Source organism: Amblyomma americanum, chromosome 4 (assembly GCF_052857255.1).
Source record: "Amblyomma americanum isolate KBUSLIRL-KWMA chromosome 4, ASM5285725v1, whole genome shotgun sequence".
In the NCBI taxonomy this organism is placed as follows: domain Eukaryota; kingdom Metazoa; phylum Arthropoda; class Arachnida; order Ixodida; family Ixodidae; genus Amblyomma; species Amblyomma americanum.
In genome coordinates, this window is record NC_135500.1 from 154,898,357 (window position 1) to 154,917,345 (window position 18,989).

The 18,989-nt window shown below is 49.7% G+C and overlaps 1 protein-coding gene across 3 annotated transcripts in view; it reads right to left on the minus strand.

The window, feature by feature from the left end:
* LOC144128555 (uncharacterized) overlaps positions 1 to 18,989 on the minus strand; it is a 155,078-nt gene that overhangs the window by 82,024 nt on the left and 54,065 nt on the right. The window lies entirely within an intron of this gene.

Genomic DNA, 18,989 nt, shown 5'->3' on the forward strand with positions numbered 1-18,989 from the left:
TTCACTTTCTTTCCGCTATATCACACGTAAGCGCAATAATAGCAAGTTCATGGCGCCGGCATGACAACGACGGCGAGCAGTTGCCCGCCGTGATGGCCTATTGCAAAACAAAGAAAGATATCCGCTATACTCTCGCTAATCGTCTCGAAATATCTACTGCATCACCGACTCTTTACTCTTACTTTTCATCTAAACTAGAAAAGCAATGATTATCAACGGTAAAGTCCAATTCAAGCTCTCACTGCAGGGGGGGGGGGGGGGGGGGGGGGGGGCACCTCATTCCAGGCGCGTCACGCAGCAAACGCGCACCTTGCGACCAGCGTATGCAAGAAAATGGCGGTCGCGCTAGCAGACGACGCGGTTGTCTGGCGGAAGGACGAAGGAGCGAACCCACGTGTCCCCTGCACCCTCTCTTCACCACCTCTCACCCTTCGGACCTTGTGCAAGCCGATTCTTTATTCTCTCTGTTTCCTTCTCCGAAGCGATGTTGCCGGTTCTAGTAACATTGCCCGTGTATGCTTTCTTGGTATTTACTCACCTCTAACGTTTTACGTACCCTTAAAACAGACAAAATGAGGAAAGACAGATGAATTTGTAAAAATATCTTTCCCTTTTTTCCCCACCTTTTTCGTAATGAGCATAGGTACAAACCGCATTGCGTGGTTAACTATCGGCATTAAAAATCGCCTGTTTTCTTTACTTGCTGAGTGCTAAAAATAGTGAGAAGTAGGCAATATTAGAAATGTACACATGCTCTGCGCTTGTCGTCCCTAACATGGCACCACCTTGCACGCTTGCACCACCATGAAGGTGGTTCAAGAGTGCTTTAACATAAGTTTTCGGAGATATTGCACATAAATTAGAAAATGAGCTAGTCACGCACCTGTAGGGACAAGGCATGTTCTCGGATTGTGTTTCTGCCGCTTCTTACGTGTACCTCAATTGCTTTTACTACTGCTAGAAAGAAAACTAAAAGGTGACATAGCTCCATTAAATATTAGATTTGCACACGTTATAGAAAATAAGCAACCGATTACATTTAAAATGACTCCATCTGAAATGAAACTGATTATCGTGGCGAAGTACAGTCCCAGGAAAGTAACTTGGCAATTACAGAAAGGTAATCGACTACTGTTGCGTCACTTTCTTCCCGACATTTATATTACCATAAAGGGCCAACTCAAAGGGCCCTTCCTGGGCGTACGCGCTCAGCATTGGCGCTCTTGGCGTACGCCAGAATCGGTCTGCGCATGCGCACTGCAGGAGACGCCAGCAAACCTCATCTGACCATGCTAGATATCGGCGCCAGCGCACGGGCGCTCGCGTACGCGTCGAAAGCGGGGTCTGGTTTACAACAATAGGAGAGTCGCGGGGCTCTCGGTGGCTCTTTTCTTCATGGCTTTAAGCTTTTCAGGCCCAGCCCCCCCCCCCCCCCCCCCACACACACACACACTTTTCTTCGCGGTTTAAGCTGTCCTTTCATCGCCCCCCAACCCCTTCTCTTCACGGCTTGAAATTTTCTCCGTCGGCTCGAGAGGGGAAGAGAGCCTGCGCCACGAAAATGGAGATGCATGCCTCTTTTCGACGCCCGTTCGGCGTACCCCAAGAGCGCCGACGCTGGGCGCGTACTTCCAGGAAGGGCCCTTGTAGTTTGCACTTAACACAAATTTACTGAGACTGGAGTGAACTACAGCGGCCTGCTTGATAATTTGTCCTACGCTGTTAATTTCCGAGAGTAGTTGTTTGTCGAAGCTGCGGTCGATAACCTTCCGATGTTTCCTTGTGAAGCGGTCAGCTGCTGCACTGAACACGCCCTCAATTCATGCGCTACACGGAAAAGCCGTACTATAAGTTAACATATGAACACCTTGCGCCGGTGTTGGGTGTAAGGGGGGGGGGGGGGGGTGTACAGGGCGGTCACATGATATTCTCGGGTGGAGAACTCCCGTCGACGGCGGTGGTAACCCGGATGTGGTCCGGACATGATCGTGCGCAATGCTTCTCTGCAGCCGGTTCGTTGTCACTCGATCACAAAGAAAACACGTCCCCTAGCACCAGTGCCGTCAGGAAAGCTGCACCGTTGGTTACAACTAATTTTTGAAAAAAAAGCTGATTACGTGTGATGAACTGCAGAAAAAGTAACTGAATTACCTGAAACATCGTTTGAAAGAAGCAATCGATGCACACAAGTTGGGCTTCTACCGCACGAGCCGGATTTAGGGTTGCTGGACGGCGGAACTTAGCTCTGATCCGCCTTATCTCTGATCCGTCAAGACAGCGGTTTGGCCCAAGACCCTTTTCCCAAGCATCTCACCCTATAAGAGCCGAGCACAAGGCCGGGGAAAATCTTGTAGCCATCAAAAAACAGGCGGGTACCCGGTGGCACTGCGGATCGAACCCAGTACCCCCCGAATGTTAGGCTGATGCTCTACCACAAGGACACCGCTTCGGTACGAAGAAAGCACATTCCAAAGTAACACGAAAATGCAACTGCTTACAAGTAATCAATTACATGTAACGCGTTACGTACAACTTTGGTACGTATCATCAGTTCTTCCATACTTTACGTAGTCTTCTAAGCGCGATTAATTAACGTCCAAGAGAATGTGACAGATGTCAAAAGAAAGCAAATCTCAGGACAGCGAATCAAGCCAAATGTATTAAAAATGCAGGTACTTGTTTACTCTCAGACACGAAGACTTAAGCACACATACATATATTCGAAAAAAGATGTATGAAGAGATGGTCTAATGGACCACAGGATGTGAGACACACAGAGATATGTGCGCTTATATGGACGCATTGAAATTTGCTCAATCAAATCATATATACATTTATGTCAATACATCCTAGCGGCAACTGCATTTGACGTCATCCTCGCGGAGCAACATGTAATTAGCAAGAACATAGATATAAAACATAAAACAGTTCCACAACGTCTATTTCATGCATTGTTTGCACATGATCTAGTATCCACACTGACTTGCGCTAGCATTACCACATCAGTCAAAAAGTTCGTAATGCGGGATAACTTCAAACCCCTGACTGTACTCGTACATGTCCAACGCATGATTGTCTAGTTCTTGTCCTGGACGCAAAAGCAAGTCTGTTCCAGACGGCGACACACCATAGCTTTGACGATGACGTGAAAATCCTTTTGTATGAAATTTCTCCAAGCAAAGAAAAAGGCAATTTCGAAAAATCAGCAACTTTTTACTTCAGCAAAGACAGGAGCTTCATTTTCCCAGCCTATGTGTAGAACATCTGAACACCTGTACGAGCAAGCGTCGACGCTGGCATTTGCCACAGAGAACATTTTCACTTCCTGATCTGTGATGCCAAGTTCAATGCGCACGAACTCTGGTACATCTGCTGGCTTGACCAAGGACGCATGAGAAGTGCTCAAACTGTCACTGACGACCATAGCTGACTGTTCGTAGCATGCTCGCAGCTGATGCCTTTCGCACAAAGTACGACAGATGTTCCTGAAGTTCCTGCTGCGCGTGCCGATAGTCTTGAACTAAGCATGCTTTGCTTCAAACCGCATGCTCCAGTACCGGCGTGGAGGACCGAACAATGAAATGAATCTTGGGTAATGGATTAAGTAGTGAATCTTGGGAATGATATGCACATTTGGATATCTGGTTCCAAAATTCTTTAAAAAATAAGAAATTTGGACCTCCAAATAACTGCAGCAATCTTCAGGAATTTCTTCTGCTAAGACTATATTAACTATCCCCCGGAACTGAAGATATATCTCCCAGTCAGGGTCACCTTCTGGCACTATGTCGGCGAAAAACTGCGGCAGTAAACGGAATAAGCACTGCTTCTGGCTTGCTGTGCCTTTGAGCACGATGCCCTTCTGAGAAATGCTGATTGCTACTGGGCGATTTCTCTTATCATTTTGTTGGAAACTATAGTTACAAATGTTCTTCAACTGCTCGGTCTTTAGCACACCAGAAGACAATAAGCCCTGGAGCACATGTTTAACCACGAATCCTATTCCTCCCTCCAGAATATCGTGCATACAGTCGGGAAGCAACTGTTGTGTGACGTCGAAGTCAGGGATTTTCAGGAGGGAAGACTCCTCATTAACGCCATACAGTTGCGCATTGTCTCTGTCAAGCGTTACAGCCGTGAGGTGGCTGCTGTGTGCAGCTGCTGTTCGCACAGTTACATCTGCTTCCGACAGTAGTGTGTTCAACTTCTTTTTGTGAGCAAGGCAAAATCGGCAGACCCTGCCGTTTGCAAAAGATGCGCGGAACCCCCCTATCTTATGCAGTGACAGGTTGTCTCCGGTAAAACCAACTACAAAAACACGGAGTGCAATCTCGGAACTGTTGAAAAGAAATGTTAAGCCCTCCTTGTAAAGACGCTTTATGTCATTCACTAGCGGAGCGATTACTTGACATATGCCAAATCTTCGCACATCGGTGTATTTGGCAAGGAGCAGCAGGTGAATAGAGCTCAATTTGCTCCTGTATTTTGGGTGGAGATTCAGGATCGAAAAATACACTGCCAATATTTTGTGCGATCCGGCAGCCGAGCCGAGAGGATTGCAGATTTCGAATTCGTCAGTATACAATAACAGAAGTACTGATTTCGCTGAGCCTTCTATGAGTAAAGCGTGCTCTTTAACAAAAGCGCCGTCAAAAAAATTCCGAAGCTTTTGGCTGGAATCAATTCTTGCCTGATGCAAAACTGCTTCAACTACTTCATGAGACGTCAGCAGAGCTTTAAGGGAACGTTCCAAGGGTACATAAAAGCACACACCACAGACTCTCGGGTCAGTTTCTCCTGAAAGTTTAACTTCCTCTAGCTGAACATAATGAAGCCTTTTCTGCACGTTTGCCAGAACGGCATGATCACTTTGAAGGTCAGCCCACAGAAAATCGACAATGTCAACTCCCAAAGTTTCCACTTCATCACACAGACTAGTGCGGCCGTTCTGCCCGGCCTTCAAAGTGCGCCGCAGAACTGCAGATAACAAAAGTTGCACAAACACCTTAATATCATCAAATATGTCATGCGCAACACTCCGTGGCAAACAGCGCGTCTCTGTCGTCTTCAAAAAAAAGAGCATCAAATGGCGCTGAACTTCGTCGAGCTCATATTCAGGGCTGTCGTCAGTAGGTGGATTTCCATTTGCTCGCCGAGTCTCGTCGGACGTGGTCTCGATGGAGTGAGGTGATGGGCCTTCGTCCACGCCGGTATCCGATGCTACGTTGTCACTGCCGCTGCATGGCTTGTAAACTTCGGCGGTCTTGATAAATTCAGAGTGCTTTCTGTTGAGGTGCTGGCGGTATGACAGCCTTCTATCCCGCACACTACTTTAAAGTTCGGCTCTTGAGAGTGAACCTTCCCTATGTGGTTCACTACGCTCGCGTAGCTTGACGCATAGTAGGGACATCTCTCACAGCTGAAAACCATGACTACTTTAGCATTCCACAGCGCTCGACTTGTACATGCCTGTATTGACCAAAATGATCGTCTCAGCGAAGGAGAAATACGTTCTCATGAGCAGGAAGTCAGCACAGTGCACGGGCAGCAAGGTAATCGCACGGAGAGTGGAGAGCACGTAGCGGGTATGGGGGGTGAAACTAAAAGGCTCTGATGAACAAGAGGGGTTATTATGGCTCCCGAGCTGCGCGTCCGCGTCTCTTTCCCTCCTGTGCTATTCTTTAGCGATAGAGTGCTTTGAATATTCGTTCGTTCTTTATTCGCCCCATCTTTATCGCTCGTCTTTTCTGGGAGATTTTCGGTGTCACTGAAAACTGCTGTTCCAAATGTGTTTTCTCTGGAAAATGTGTAAAGATTGTGAGAAGTCCTTCATCGTGGCGACCAGTTGTATGTAAGTGATTATTTATTTAAAATAACAAAAGGAAGGTAAAAGATGTTTGCTCACCCCGGCATCTGCCATCACTAATCGGTGGCACCTGAGCTGGGGTAGCGGAAATAAAGGATAGCAGGTAGTTTGAAGAAGTGAAACGAAAGAGGTGAGGGGATAGTAGGAAAGAGATAGGGGTGAGGGCGCCAATGAACATTGCGACCAGTTCTGGGAACAGAAATTTGGCCCGTTTTGTTCTTTTTCCTGCCTAGCCTTGGCTGCAGAGCCACAAAAAGCTGTCCAGGAGTACAATGGACAACTCGCAAAACTGCAGGAATGCTGACTTACAGGAAGATATTTTCCAGCCAAAAACCATTGTTCAATTACCGCGTTTTCACTTCCTGCTCTGCTGACTGAAAGAGTTAGCGCGAGGGCAGATGAGTCACCCAGTCGCCCTCCACTGTATTCTTCGTCCAACAGGGAGGGGATAAACGGAGGAGAGAATCTGAAGCACGACGCTCGCCGCCAGATTTGGAAATAGAGTGTAAAAGCATATGCCAGAACAGGCGTCGAAAAGGGGTATGCATCTCCATGTTCTTGGTGCTGGCTTGCTTCGGCTCTCGAGCAGACGGAGAGGATTTCAAGCCGGGGAGAGAAGGGTTTGGGGGCATTGAAAGGACAACTTAAACCGCGAAGTTCGTGGAACCTGAAAGAGCTTCAAACTGTGACGAAAAGAGTCATCGAGAGCCTCGCGATCCTTCCATTGCTGTAAACAGGACCCCGCTTCAGTCGCGCTGGCGGTGCGTGTCCCCAGGGAGCGATTAACATTCTTTCGTGTCTATTGAATGTGCCACGCCTCGAGTAGAAGCCTTCTGCGCGGGTTATACCTGTGCTACACGGGCGTTTCGAATGCCTCGAATGCCTTCCAAACGAATGTCAGTCGACTCGACTGCCATAGCTGCGCTGCTACACGACGTCTTTTAACGGCATTCGGTTCACATGAAATTCGAGTCGACGGAGCTCCGCGGAGACATTCGAAATTTTGGAATGCCTTCGAGGCGCAAGCGCGACTACTCTCCACCGCAGCGTCTTCGCGCCATAGGTGGCAGCATAAGTTTTGAAGAGCAAATACGTTCGTTAAACAATGAAATTCTAAATACTATTTATATACACTACACGGATCTTTTCCAGACGTTGTGTTAGCAAGCAAATATTTTTCGCATATTCTCGTCGCAGCGTTTTGTTCAGTCTATCATGTCTTATCTTAATGTCACGAAGGCATTATAACCCTCCCCTCTCTCTACTTCTTTGCATCAGCTCACTGCGAATATCCTGGCGCCAAACCTATCTTCTGTGCGTCAGTAAGCAAAGAAGTCGTGGCTGCGTGACGCCAACAAAAGGCGGATTTTTCTCCAGTAATGGTTTATTTGCGTTCCTTTTCGTATCGGTTAAAAAGAATCTACAACTGGAGAAAAAGGCTCTTTTCATTTCCGTCATGCAGCCACATCAGCAAAATTCGTCACACTTGTTTCTGGGACACAACGTCGTATAGATTACTCTTTTTTTCCCCTCAGCTTTCGATGCAGTGGGGATGAGAGCTTGTCAGTCATGTTCACTAGCCAGCGTCTTCCTGCGCGCTTTACCTCAAACGTGGTTTTCCTACTAGCCCAGACCCATCTACAACCCTGCCCGACGACTAACCGAGTTCGGCAGTAAGCCAGCGTCTTTTAGCAACTGGAGCAGACGGCTCCGCGGAAGCGAGTAAGGCGGCCTGTGTTGCGTCGGCTTCTCTTTGTTAGTGTAGCCTGGCGGGGACAACGGTATTCAAAATAAGTAGTTATCAGAAGCTGATTTGGGAAGTGTCTTTGTGAATCAGTCGATTTGAATGATTTTTCTTCGTGTTTTGGAATGAAAAAAAAAATTAGTTAAATTTCCCTCGAATAAAGCGACTTAGTCGCTTCGAATTACGAAGACGTCGTCGCATCGCATCATGAGTCTACTTGTAGTCAACACCATCCAAAGGGAAACGCAACCATCTGAATTATTTTGTTGCGGTACAAGCCGCTAAGAGAAGCAGTTAAGAAGATATGGTCATTTGGTTTGAGACGCGTCCTCAGTTTGAATTCACTCCAGAGCAGTGCCACGACGGACCACTTGGAAGAGAAACTTGACATTGTTACGTGGAATACTTTTCACATACAGTGCAGTAATAAGACAAATGCACTTCAGATAAATCTGGAAAAGTGGGTGTTAACTACGCAAAAGTATTACATTTGGCAGGTCATCCTCCGCGTTGCTTGTATAAACGAGAAACTCGGGGCTTTGCGAAAAGTCCGTACGTTCAAAACAACAAAATCCGCATAATTTAATGGAATTTGGGGACCCTAATATAGTCTATTTTATCACTATCAATGAAGAACAAATAACTGCCGTCGATTTTCAATGCAGCCATTAAAGAAACACAGCAATCCGTCATATCTTGTCGATTGTCATGTAGTCGGAGCGAGTGCAACATGCATAAAATACACTCAAAAGTGCTAAAACGCTACTGCCACTAGTGAAACAATTGTGTGCTATTTCCAGTTAGGTCGCATTATTGAAGTCGCCATACGCATAGCGCGCAGTACGCGACCTGCGAGTGGGAAACATGCCGCGGCGATGGGGGAACGGCGGCGCGGGGTGGTACAAAGCGCGTCCTCACCCTAAAAGCGGAGGTGAGCGGGCGTCCAGGCACCCTACACAAAATGCTCTACGAGCGCCCCGTCGTGACATACGAGCAAACTAATCTTCCCGCTGTTTTAGGGGCGGGAACGGACGCGCAGTTATCAACACTGGTAGGGAGGGTAAGTAGAGAGTAAGTTTTCTAAAAGGGGGTAAGTGATCAGGAGCATGCTATTGACGGGTGCAAAGTTACTCCTAGGGTCCTCTAAAGGGTGTAAAAGTCTTTTTTACCCCCTTCTCACACCCTTTTTTCTTAGAGTGTAGAGTCTGGGATCGGACCTCCGAATGAGGTCCGTGAAGTCCTCTATATCGAGAAAGGAAGACCGAGGGGATGGATGGGCCTCTAAATGCGGATTAACTATAACGCACTGACAGTGCGTCTTCCGTTACTGGGGCCGTAAATACTGCGCCTCATATTTTGTCTCCCGTTAATTATTTGCTTTTCCTAGGCGTGGTCAGCCGCGCTTTGTTTACCGGAATCGCGTCCTGGGTGACCATCAAAGATGCTGCCAATATCATCGCAAGCTGGTCGCTCAAGCCGGCCTTTCCATAATACTAGAGAGTTTTGGCGTAGGTTATTCAGCCAGCGCTGCCGCTTACCGCGTAATTGAAGCCGCCTATACGCATCCATAGTGGGGCTAACGAACACACTCTATTACTGGTGAACGAGGCGGCTAATTAAGCGTGCACCTATACCAAATGAAATTCCCAGCATCTCTGAGAGTCTGTCGCTGACCCAACACGTAAAACCGAACGGATAAGGGAGAACATTACTCATTGGCATCTACCCAAGCGTATCCATACGGCTACCAAGGAAAGCTAAGCAGCTTTCACAGAAACTTCGCAGTTAAAGAAAAATTCGTCCTGGTCCGAGGTTCGAACCCCGGACCACCGTTTCACCGGAGCACTCGATTTACCAATTGAGCTAATCGGGACGGCTAGCATATGGTATGGCGAGAGCGAGTTGGTCAACAACTCGAAGTGGGAACAGTACAACCGAACGGGTTAGCGCTGAACTTGCTCCCCTAGCTGCTCCCGAGTGGCGCATCACCGCGGTTCGCCTGTCTCAGTCTGTAGAGTCCGGCGGCTTGGCTCTCATCATCGCGAGATTGCACGTGAGTATCCTCTCACCGTTGGCCGCCGCTTTCGCTCGCGTTGGCCTGAATGCTGCTTCGGGGAGCCCATCTTCTGTGAAACGGTAGCGAGCGACAGCGTGACGGCGCGCTCACGAGAGCCACGCATATCCCAAATGCTAACATCCCAAATGTCCACGGCTACAGGACGATACGGACCGGCTGAACGTCCCACTAACAGCTAGCGCTGTAATCGTAGCGGAGCGCGGGAGTACGGCATGAGATGAAACGAGAGTGTTTTCGTTTCTCTGGTTTGGTTTCAAGGGGTTTAACGCCCCAAAGCGAGTCAGGCCATGAAGGACGCCGTAGTGGAGGGCTCCGGACGATTTCGACCACCTGGCGTTCCTTAACGTGCACTGACATCGCACAGTACTCAGGCCTCTAGAATTTCGCCTCCATCGAAATTCGAACGCCCCGTCCGGGATCGAACCCGCGTCTTTCGGGTCAGCAGCCGAGCGCCATAACCACTGAGGCACCGCGGCGGCACGTTTCTTCAGACTCCGCCGCCTAATGATGACCAAAGCAGCGGCGTGCAGTACTCTCGATACGGACGGCTCGACTGTCGGATTCACTGTTCGATCCACTACGCCGAATGGTGCCTGACGGACAGCGTCTCGGCGAGCGACTGCACTATGGGGCTTGCCAGCCACGTAGAATAGGCTCCGTCCTCTCCCTCTGCCGCGTATTGTGGTGTGCCCGAGAGCGGAATGGATGGAGATCCTGCCTGCCGGGATCCGCTTCCGCCGAGTGTCGGGAGCCCCGCTCACTGCGGCGTCGTCGACCGCGCCTTTCAAGAGGGGGCGACCACCACGGGACAGCTGCACGCTCGGAGTCGCCACACACGACCGGGGACAAACTCGGCTCATCTGCAGCTCGTCTCCAGGAGACCAGCTGGGGTTAATTTCGAGGCACACGATTCTTATGAGATCGTCGTTGGCATGCACCTGCGTCCCTGTGTTCCTCAGTTTTCTGCTTTGGACCTTTGACCCGCCGCGGTGGCTCAGTGGTTAGGGCGCTCGACTACTGATCCGGAGTACCCGGGTTCGAACCCGACCGCGGCGGCTGCGTTTTGATGGAGGCGAAACGCTAAGGCGTCCGTGTACTGTGCGATGTCAGTGCACGTTAAAGATCCCCAGGTGGTGGAAATTATTCCGCAGCCCTTCACTACGGCATCTCTTTCTTCCTTTCTTCTTTCACTCCCTCCTTTATCCCTTCCCTTATGGCGCGGTTCAGGTGTCCAACGATATATGAGACAGATACTGCGCCATTTCCTTGGCGGAGGCTGCAAACGGGAACATTCTTTAACCTACATATACTTAGCAGGATGTATCCTACACAGTACATCGGAACACATGCCCGTGGTGCGGGGCAACCACCACGCTTTACCATATAACCTGGGAGTGTAAGCGAAACTACACGTTCCACCAACACAAAACCCCGAGTGCAGAGCAGTGGGAGAGCCGGCTCACCAGCTGCGAGCTCACCGCCCAAAGGGCAATGGTGCAGCACGCAAGCGAAGCAGCACGACTCAGTGGAGCCCTGGACTAGGGGCCCAACCCTGCTTTGAAGGTCAAGAGTCTGCAGCGATGCAGACGAAGACCAAACGCTGAACACTTAATGGACCAAATAAAGTTTCTCTCTCTCTCTCCCGCCCCAAAAAACAATTATTATATTTATTATTCTGGTGCTAGCTCTGCTCACGGGAACCGTGAAAGGCCTGCTCACAGTATTTGAAACACTGCCGAAGGTAGCGTTTTTTTCTTTTTTCAGAGCTGCCAGAGCTACTTTCGTGTCGTCTACGACTTCAGCCAGGGAACTTTTCGCAGCCGAATGGATCATACTCCTCAGCCATGCCAAATGAGAAAGCCCCCGTTCCCGTGACGACTGAAGCGTTCATCCAGCAAGTCAGACGCCAGCGCTCCCTGAAGCGGTTCAGCAGTCGAGAAGCGTATAATAACGAATGGAACGGTGAGTCGAGGCAATTGAGGGACCGCACAGGAGTCGCAGCCGTTAAGTGGAGAGTAGTACACTCGGAAAAGATGCGGCGTCTCTGGTGGGACGTAGGCGGACTCGGAGTGCGAACGCGAGGCGAGAAAGGAGTGTCGTGCACGTGTTGCCCCGCGTCCTTATTTGCTCCCGCCTCTGACCGGCAATTACTTTCTGATAAACATCTGCTGATTCGACCGATACGAAATCTGTCATTTCCCCTACGCGGCCCCGGCAATCAATTCAGGCCTCCCTCACAGCTGCTGCCAGCGAGCATGCATTGCCGATAACGAAACTTCCTCAAGGCTGGGGCAGCGCACTGCGGCACTTTTGCCCCAAGTCACACGCATGCTCCCACAAAAGAGCGAGCGGTTAGGCGGGCGACGCTGGCCCAAAATGGGCGGAATAGCGACCAGTAAAATGGCGGCAGTGACGTGACGTCACAGACGCCATGATGGTGAACCACGAACAGCTTCCAAGAAAGGCGCAGGCATGAGCAGAGGGTCGACAAGCGGATCACAGAAACGGCTACACTCTAAACACAAAGGAGTAAAAAGGGGGTAGGCTGTCCTCCAGCGGCGCTTGAGGACAGCAATTACTCCCTATTTACTCCCATATAGGCGTATTTGTGTTTAGAGTGTAGGTTCTCGCCGTCCTCTCAGTTCGCGAACCCGGAGGCTGCTCGGACGTCGGTGCAAGTTATCTACCCATCGTTGCCGTCTCACCGTGACCCATGCTCGCAACAAAAAAAAAAAATGATGCACGAAGCTTTTGGGTTGTCTCAAGATGCCCGCGCTACAAAATTCCAGCGATAAATAAAAAAGCGCGGGATATTCGAACAGGTTGCCGTTGCTCACTGAACAAAAATATTATAAACTATTGAATTTTGCGCTATAGATTACTTTTATTATTGATTACCGCATTTTGTTGACGCTGGCGTAAATAATAGCGTAAATAAAATTAAACTTGCGAGACCTAGAATATATCGTTTCACTATTCAGCCTAAATGGCATTGCGAGCGACCGACAGAATCCAGGTGCTGTAGCCTGCTGGCCCCCGCTAAAGTTCTGGCGAGTACGCACCGCAAGTTTGCCGCACGCAGCGACAATAGGGGGTCCGGGGTGTGCTTAAATTTTGGTCGTGGTGGGCGCTTGCCGCAGTGGACATCAAGCTTTCAGTAAACTGCAGTGCGGCCTGGTGGCGTGCAAACGCCCTCGAACTCTTGCAACTTATCACTGCGCTCCAAAGCAGGTTATATCACCGGATGGAAGCTAATCACTTGCGCTTGCGCACATTTGATCAGCCGCAGGCACGATGCGTCGGACACCTGGCCTTTGGCTTGGCCACGCTGGCGGTGCTCCATAGCTTCCCTGCGCTATCTTCCGGTGTCTTCCTTATACCGTTGGTAGCTGCGTACTGTGACGTCGTTATGACGACTAAACAAGCTGTGGCATTCGCAGGTTCCGGTATCGATGACGGAGATGACTAATGGATGGCAAGTAAGCAACAAAAAAAAAGGATCGCGAAATCAACCATTACAAAATGCGGCCCCAGGGCTGTCCCCAGTTATCCGCGTCCCAACAGATTAGGAAGGACTTAGACAATGGGCTCAAACGGCGGTGGGGGAAAAGAGACTCGGTCTTCCGAGAATGGCGCGGTCCGCGGCGGCAGAGCATCGCCCGGATTCCCGCCGCGGCCGCTTCCGAGAAAAGCGCTCGCGAAAGGAAGCCAAGAGGCTGACCATGGAGCCGTGCAAAGCCTCCGAGCCGAGTTGAAGGTCGGCCACGCGCTCTCGGTGCAACGCGGCATCCATCCGTTGCCGCGACGGCGCCACCTGGAGGAAAGCGGGACAAGCGCTCGCCGCAAGACAGGTGCCGCCACCTGTCCGACGGCGCCGTCGCGCGGCCCATAGAGCGGTTGTCGCCAACCCCTCTGCCCACAGCGAGGGAACGGAAGCGGCCCGATAAGTGGGTCGCCGCCACGTAGCGGGCTGGCGCAGTCGGGTGTGGTGAGCTAAAGTGGCGAGCGCGCGCCGGCGGGAAGTGGACGCGACAGACTCGGCATTCGAGGCACATGCGTCAAGGGGGTGAAGCGGCACTACATCCTCTCGGCATGCTTCTGCGCTGAGCTCGCTCTGTACAATACGACGGAGCACCCGAAAAAAAACATCACATAAAAAAATCTACTCAGTGAAAATATTTACATGTTACAGCAGGAAGGGGCAGAAGGAAAGCAAGCCCGATATTTCTGGCAAGAAAATGAAAGAAAGAGGGGGGGGGGCAGTAATGAAGGAATTCATACAGCGGACGTATTGGGACAGTAATGAATGTCAGGATGGACGCTTTAAAGACAGGACCGATCAATTGCTAAGGAATGCGACCACTGAGTACGTGCACACCCATGTGCGTAGCAATACTGTCCTTGCAAATGACGGGCGAGCACACCGTCGCAACCCCGGTACCCCCATACCGCGGCTTGAGCGACGCCATTGAGTCGAAGCAAAAAAACTTCGACGACTGCCCGGCAGCAGCAGCAGAAACCGGCTGGCCCCGGAGGGATTAAAACGCTGGCCATGTGTGGCATCCACTGCCGAACCAAAGAAGGCACCACGATGTGCGCCCTGTTCTGCGCGGTTTCAAGGGGAAAGTGACACAGTCGGTCTCACAAACATAAGGCGCCCCTTTCTCGGCCGTCACCCGCATTCCTCCTCCTCCTCGGGAGTGGCGTGGCGTGGGCATTCCGATGCAACCGAAAATGACGACGCTATAGGCAAAGTGCAGCTGAGAGACGTGTAGCGCTATAGCAAAACTGGGCCATATCCATCGTCACCAGCCCTGGTTACTCGCTTCAGAGGGAGTGTCCAGCGCCAGCCGCCCTCCTCCGTCTCCCCACCTGCTGCATCCGGCTGCTTAGCCCACTCCCCCCAAGTCCATCCTTCTCATATCTGCAATTCTTCTCATAGTCGCAATTACTTCGGAGCCCTCCACTGCGGCGCCTCTTTCTCTCTCTCTTCTTCCACACCCTTCTCCATCCCGTCCGTCACGGCGCGGTTGAGGTGTCCACCGAGAAGTGAGACATTGCTGCATTGTTTTTCTACCGTGGTGTAACATGAGTACGAAACTTGTTCTGTGTCTTCCCTCGTCTCCACGACACTTTGGACAGTGAGCTGTGTCTCGACATCCGCAGTTGCAGAGTTCGAACGTTGCGAAGGAAGTGTGCTTGTTCCGAGTTGAGTGAAGGGCGAGGATGTGGGCGAGGTCGTGAGCTGCGCAATCTCCCCTAGCGCCAGAGCGGCACTGCAGTCCTCGCAAACGGCAACTACCAGGAACTCGTGCCGCTGTATACCAGAAGGCAGCGCAGATAAAAGAATCCGCGAGCTGATGCCACGCTGAGTCTTCCATAGCTCACCGTGCTGTAGCCGGACTGCACGGGGTCCTCTGGCCATTGTTGCTACTCGCGGGCGTTGAAAACTGGTCGTCTACTATCGTCTTGGGCTACAGAGGTCAGGTGCACCTCAGCGGCTCGCTGCGATCGCTGTACGGCCTCAGCGGGGGACCGAGCCGATGATGCGACCACCAGGAGTCCGTGCAAGGAGACCCTCATGCTGCGCGCTTCCGTCACATACAGTGGCCCACCAATGTCTGCACCTGACCAGGCGCGGCCTGATATGCCCCGTCAGAACATTATTTTCCCTCAGTCAGACGCTCGTTCGCGCTCAGATTAGAGATATCACAATGGCTAGTTCCTACTCGCGCTTAACGGCGAACTGTTCCGGGTCCTCCTAAAAGATAAAGCCATCTAGACGCCCTAACTACTTTCAGTGTTTTGTGCTGACATCAGTACAGCTTCACGTCGAAGCTAGAAGAAACGTGCGACATTTTAAAATAGACACTGTCATTATGAAGAAAACGTGGATTTTAACTGACGCAAGCGACTGTGAAATCTTCCAGCAGTTACCGTCGTATCTACCGACGTCAACGCACACTAAGCCCAGGCGTGCTGACAGCATGCAATAAGTGAATCCATTCATCGTACTAAATCAAAAATAAGGTCTCCCATCGGGATGAGCTGGGACTCATGCAAAAGCCCACGAGGGCTTATCATGATAGGCGCCTGCTATCGGCCGCACTAATTTTATCAAGCATTCTACGATGCCCTTAACCATCTTAATGAGCGTTAATGAGAAAGACAGTAGTGCACATCAATGCGTCATCCAGCCAGTGACGAAAGAGGAAGTAAAGAAAGACTTAGGAACAATGCAAAGAGGAGAAGCAGCTGGTGAAGATCAGGTAACAGCAGATCTGTTGAAGGACGAAGGGGAGATTGTGCTAGAAAAACTATCCCCTGTATAGGCAATGCCTTAAGACCTCGGCCGTACCAGAAGCTTGGAAGAACGCAAACAATATCTTAATTCATAAGAAAGGAGACGCCAAGGACTTGAAAAATTAGAGACCAATCAGCTTATTGTCCGTTGCCTACAAGATGTTTACTAAGGTAATCGCTAATAGAGTCAGGGCAACCTTAGACTTTAATAACCAAATGATCAGACAGGCTTTCGTAAAGGAAACTCAACAACAGACCATATTCACTCTATCAATTAGGTGATTGAGAAATGCGCAGAATATAACCAACCCCTATATATATATATATATATATATATATATATATATATATATATATATATATATATATATATATATATATATATCCTTCATTGATTACGAGAAAGCATTCGACTCAGTAAGAAACCTCAGCTATCATACAGGCATTGTGGAATCGGGGTGTAGAAGAGCCTTATGTAAAAATACTGGAAGACATCTATGGCAACTGCACAGCTACTATAGTCCTCCATAAAGTCAGCAATAAAATTCCAATAAGGAAGGGCGTCAGGCAAGGGGATACGCTCTCGCCAATGCTATTCACCGCCTGTCTACAGCAGGTATTCGGCGGCCTGAATTGGGAACAGTTGGGGATAAGAGTTAATGAAGAATACATAAATAATCTGCGATTCGCTGATGACATTGCCTTGCCGAGTCACTCAGGAGATGAATTGCAAAGCATGATCAATGATTTAGACAGGCAGAGCAAAACGCTGGGTCTAAAAATTAACATGCATAAAACCAAAGTAATGTTCAACAGCCTATCAAAGGAACAGCAGTTCACAATTGGCAGCGAGGTGCTGGAAGTGGTAAAGGAATACGTCCAATTAGGGCAGGTAGTGACAGCTGATCCGGACCATGAGAGAGAAATAACTAGAAGGATAAGAATGGGGTGGAGCACATATGGCAGGTTGTCTCAGATCATGAATAGCAGTTTACCAATTTCCCTCAAGAGGAAAGTGTACAACAGCATAATCTTACCGGTACTCACCTACGGGGCAGAAACGTGGAGGCTAACGAAAAGAGTTCAGCTTAAGTTAAGGACAACGCAGAGAGCCACGGAAATAAAAATGATAGGTGTAACGTTAAGAGACCGGAAGCAGGCAGAGTGGGTGAGGGAACAAACGCGGGTTAATGACATCCTAGTCGAAATCAAGAGGAAGAAATTGGCTTGGGCAGGGCATGTAATGCGAAGGCAAGACAACCGCTGGTCCTTAAGGGCAACGGAGTGGATTCCAAGAGAAGGCAAGCGTAGCAAGGGGCAGCAGAAGGTTAGGTGGGCGGATGAGATTAAGAAGTTTGCAGGCAAAGCGTGGATGCAGCTGGCAAAGGCCAGGGTTAATTGGAGAGACATGGGAGAGGCCTCTGCCCTGCAGTGGGTGTAGTAAGGCTGATGATGATGATGATGATGATGATGATGATGAAACCATCTTGATGAAGAAAAAAAATACCCACGCGCAAACACGACAGTTCAAACTATGAGGGGATTTTAAAAGGAACGAACAATGCTCTAACTCCAGTCATTGACAGCAATTCTTAAACTGTCTGAAGGAGCACAAACTCAAGCAAATAACCGAAAAACCCACACGAGAAACCACACGCATCGCCAACGTGACGGACCTATATGATACACTGAATGTGTGAATCAAAAGCACCAACTAGCCCGTCTTTGTTCTTTATTCACTGACCTATACGGTAACACGTTGAAATCAGCGGCAGTCCCTACGACGCCTTAACTAAACAGGCGGAGATAAAAAATATTTTCAAGTCTCAAATTCTCCTTCAAAGCCAAAAAAACCTGCTGTAAAAAAATAGAGTTTCTACCACCCGTACATAGTAGCATTTTACAACCGCACAACTGCTGCTATCTGTAGAAGGAAAAGGAAAGAGCGCGGGCCTGTCGACTGGCTCCGACTGGGCGACTGCGAGTGCCGCGTGCAGAGAGAAGGAGATATCAAAGATTGAAAGAAAAGACACGTCGTTGCAACTGCGTCCGCCGAAGCGATGGCGACGGCTGCGTCAGCAACCAATCGCACAAATGAAGAAGACTACAGTCGGATACAACTCAAGAACAAAGCGGTTTTTTCCCCGTCGAAGGAGCCCCTTCCAGCCAATGGCGTCGGACGATTCTCTGAACCTGACAGCGTGACACTGAAGGGAGCGGCGTGACAATGCAGGGTGTGGACTATCTCCTTTCATCTGCCACTCCCTGCATTGTCACGCTAGCAGGTTCAGAGAATCGGCCGACGCCATTGGCTGGAAGGGAGGTCCTTTGTCGGGGGAAAAGCCGCTTCTTTCTTGAGTTGTATCCGACTGAAGCTGATGCTAAAGAACAAGTTGGGTGAACTAACCGTGAAATTCATCCCCCTATTACCGTTGAAAGCAAGACATATTCCGTACAGTAGACCGAAACGATTTGAAAAATAATAGACAAGAAAAAGCGCCAGTTCAGAACAGCAAAAATGAGAAAAATACGCAGCGCGCGACAAACCTGCGATATCTGTTCAGACATCAATGCGAAGCGCCCTCGAAACAACCTTCCCAAGCGTGCTTCGAAGCAATCCAGAACAGTTTTGGAGCAATCTGAAGTGGTACAAAAACCGCGCCCGTAACATGACGTAACCCGGCAGAGACCCATTTGCCAACAGCGAAGTGGTAATCGCCTTAGGGACAAACTGGGACAAATTAATGTTGGCGTGTGTCGATAGATCACTGCGTTCTAATAGCAGAGGCAAATTTTACTACAAATGGATTTATTAAAGGCAAAACAAACAAAGTAGAAGTACCGCCACTGGTGGCCATTTTCGCACGGAAACTGCGGTCATGTAAAAAAAAAAATCGCGAATCCCTGAGGCTAGGTTACGCCGCCCTTGACTTCCAGACGGAGCCCTTCTCGGTCTTGATGTCACGAGTTCAAAAAATGTTCCGTTTTTAGACCCGATT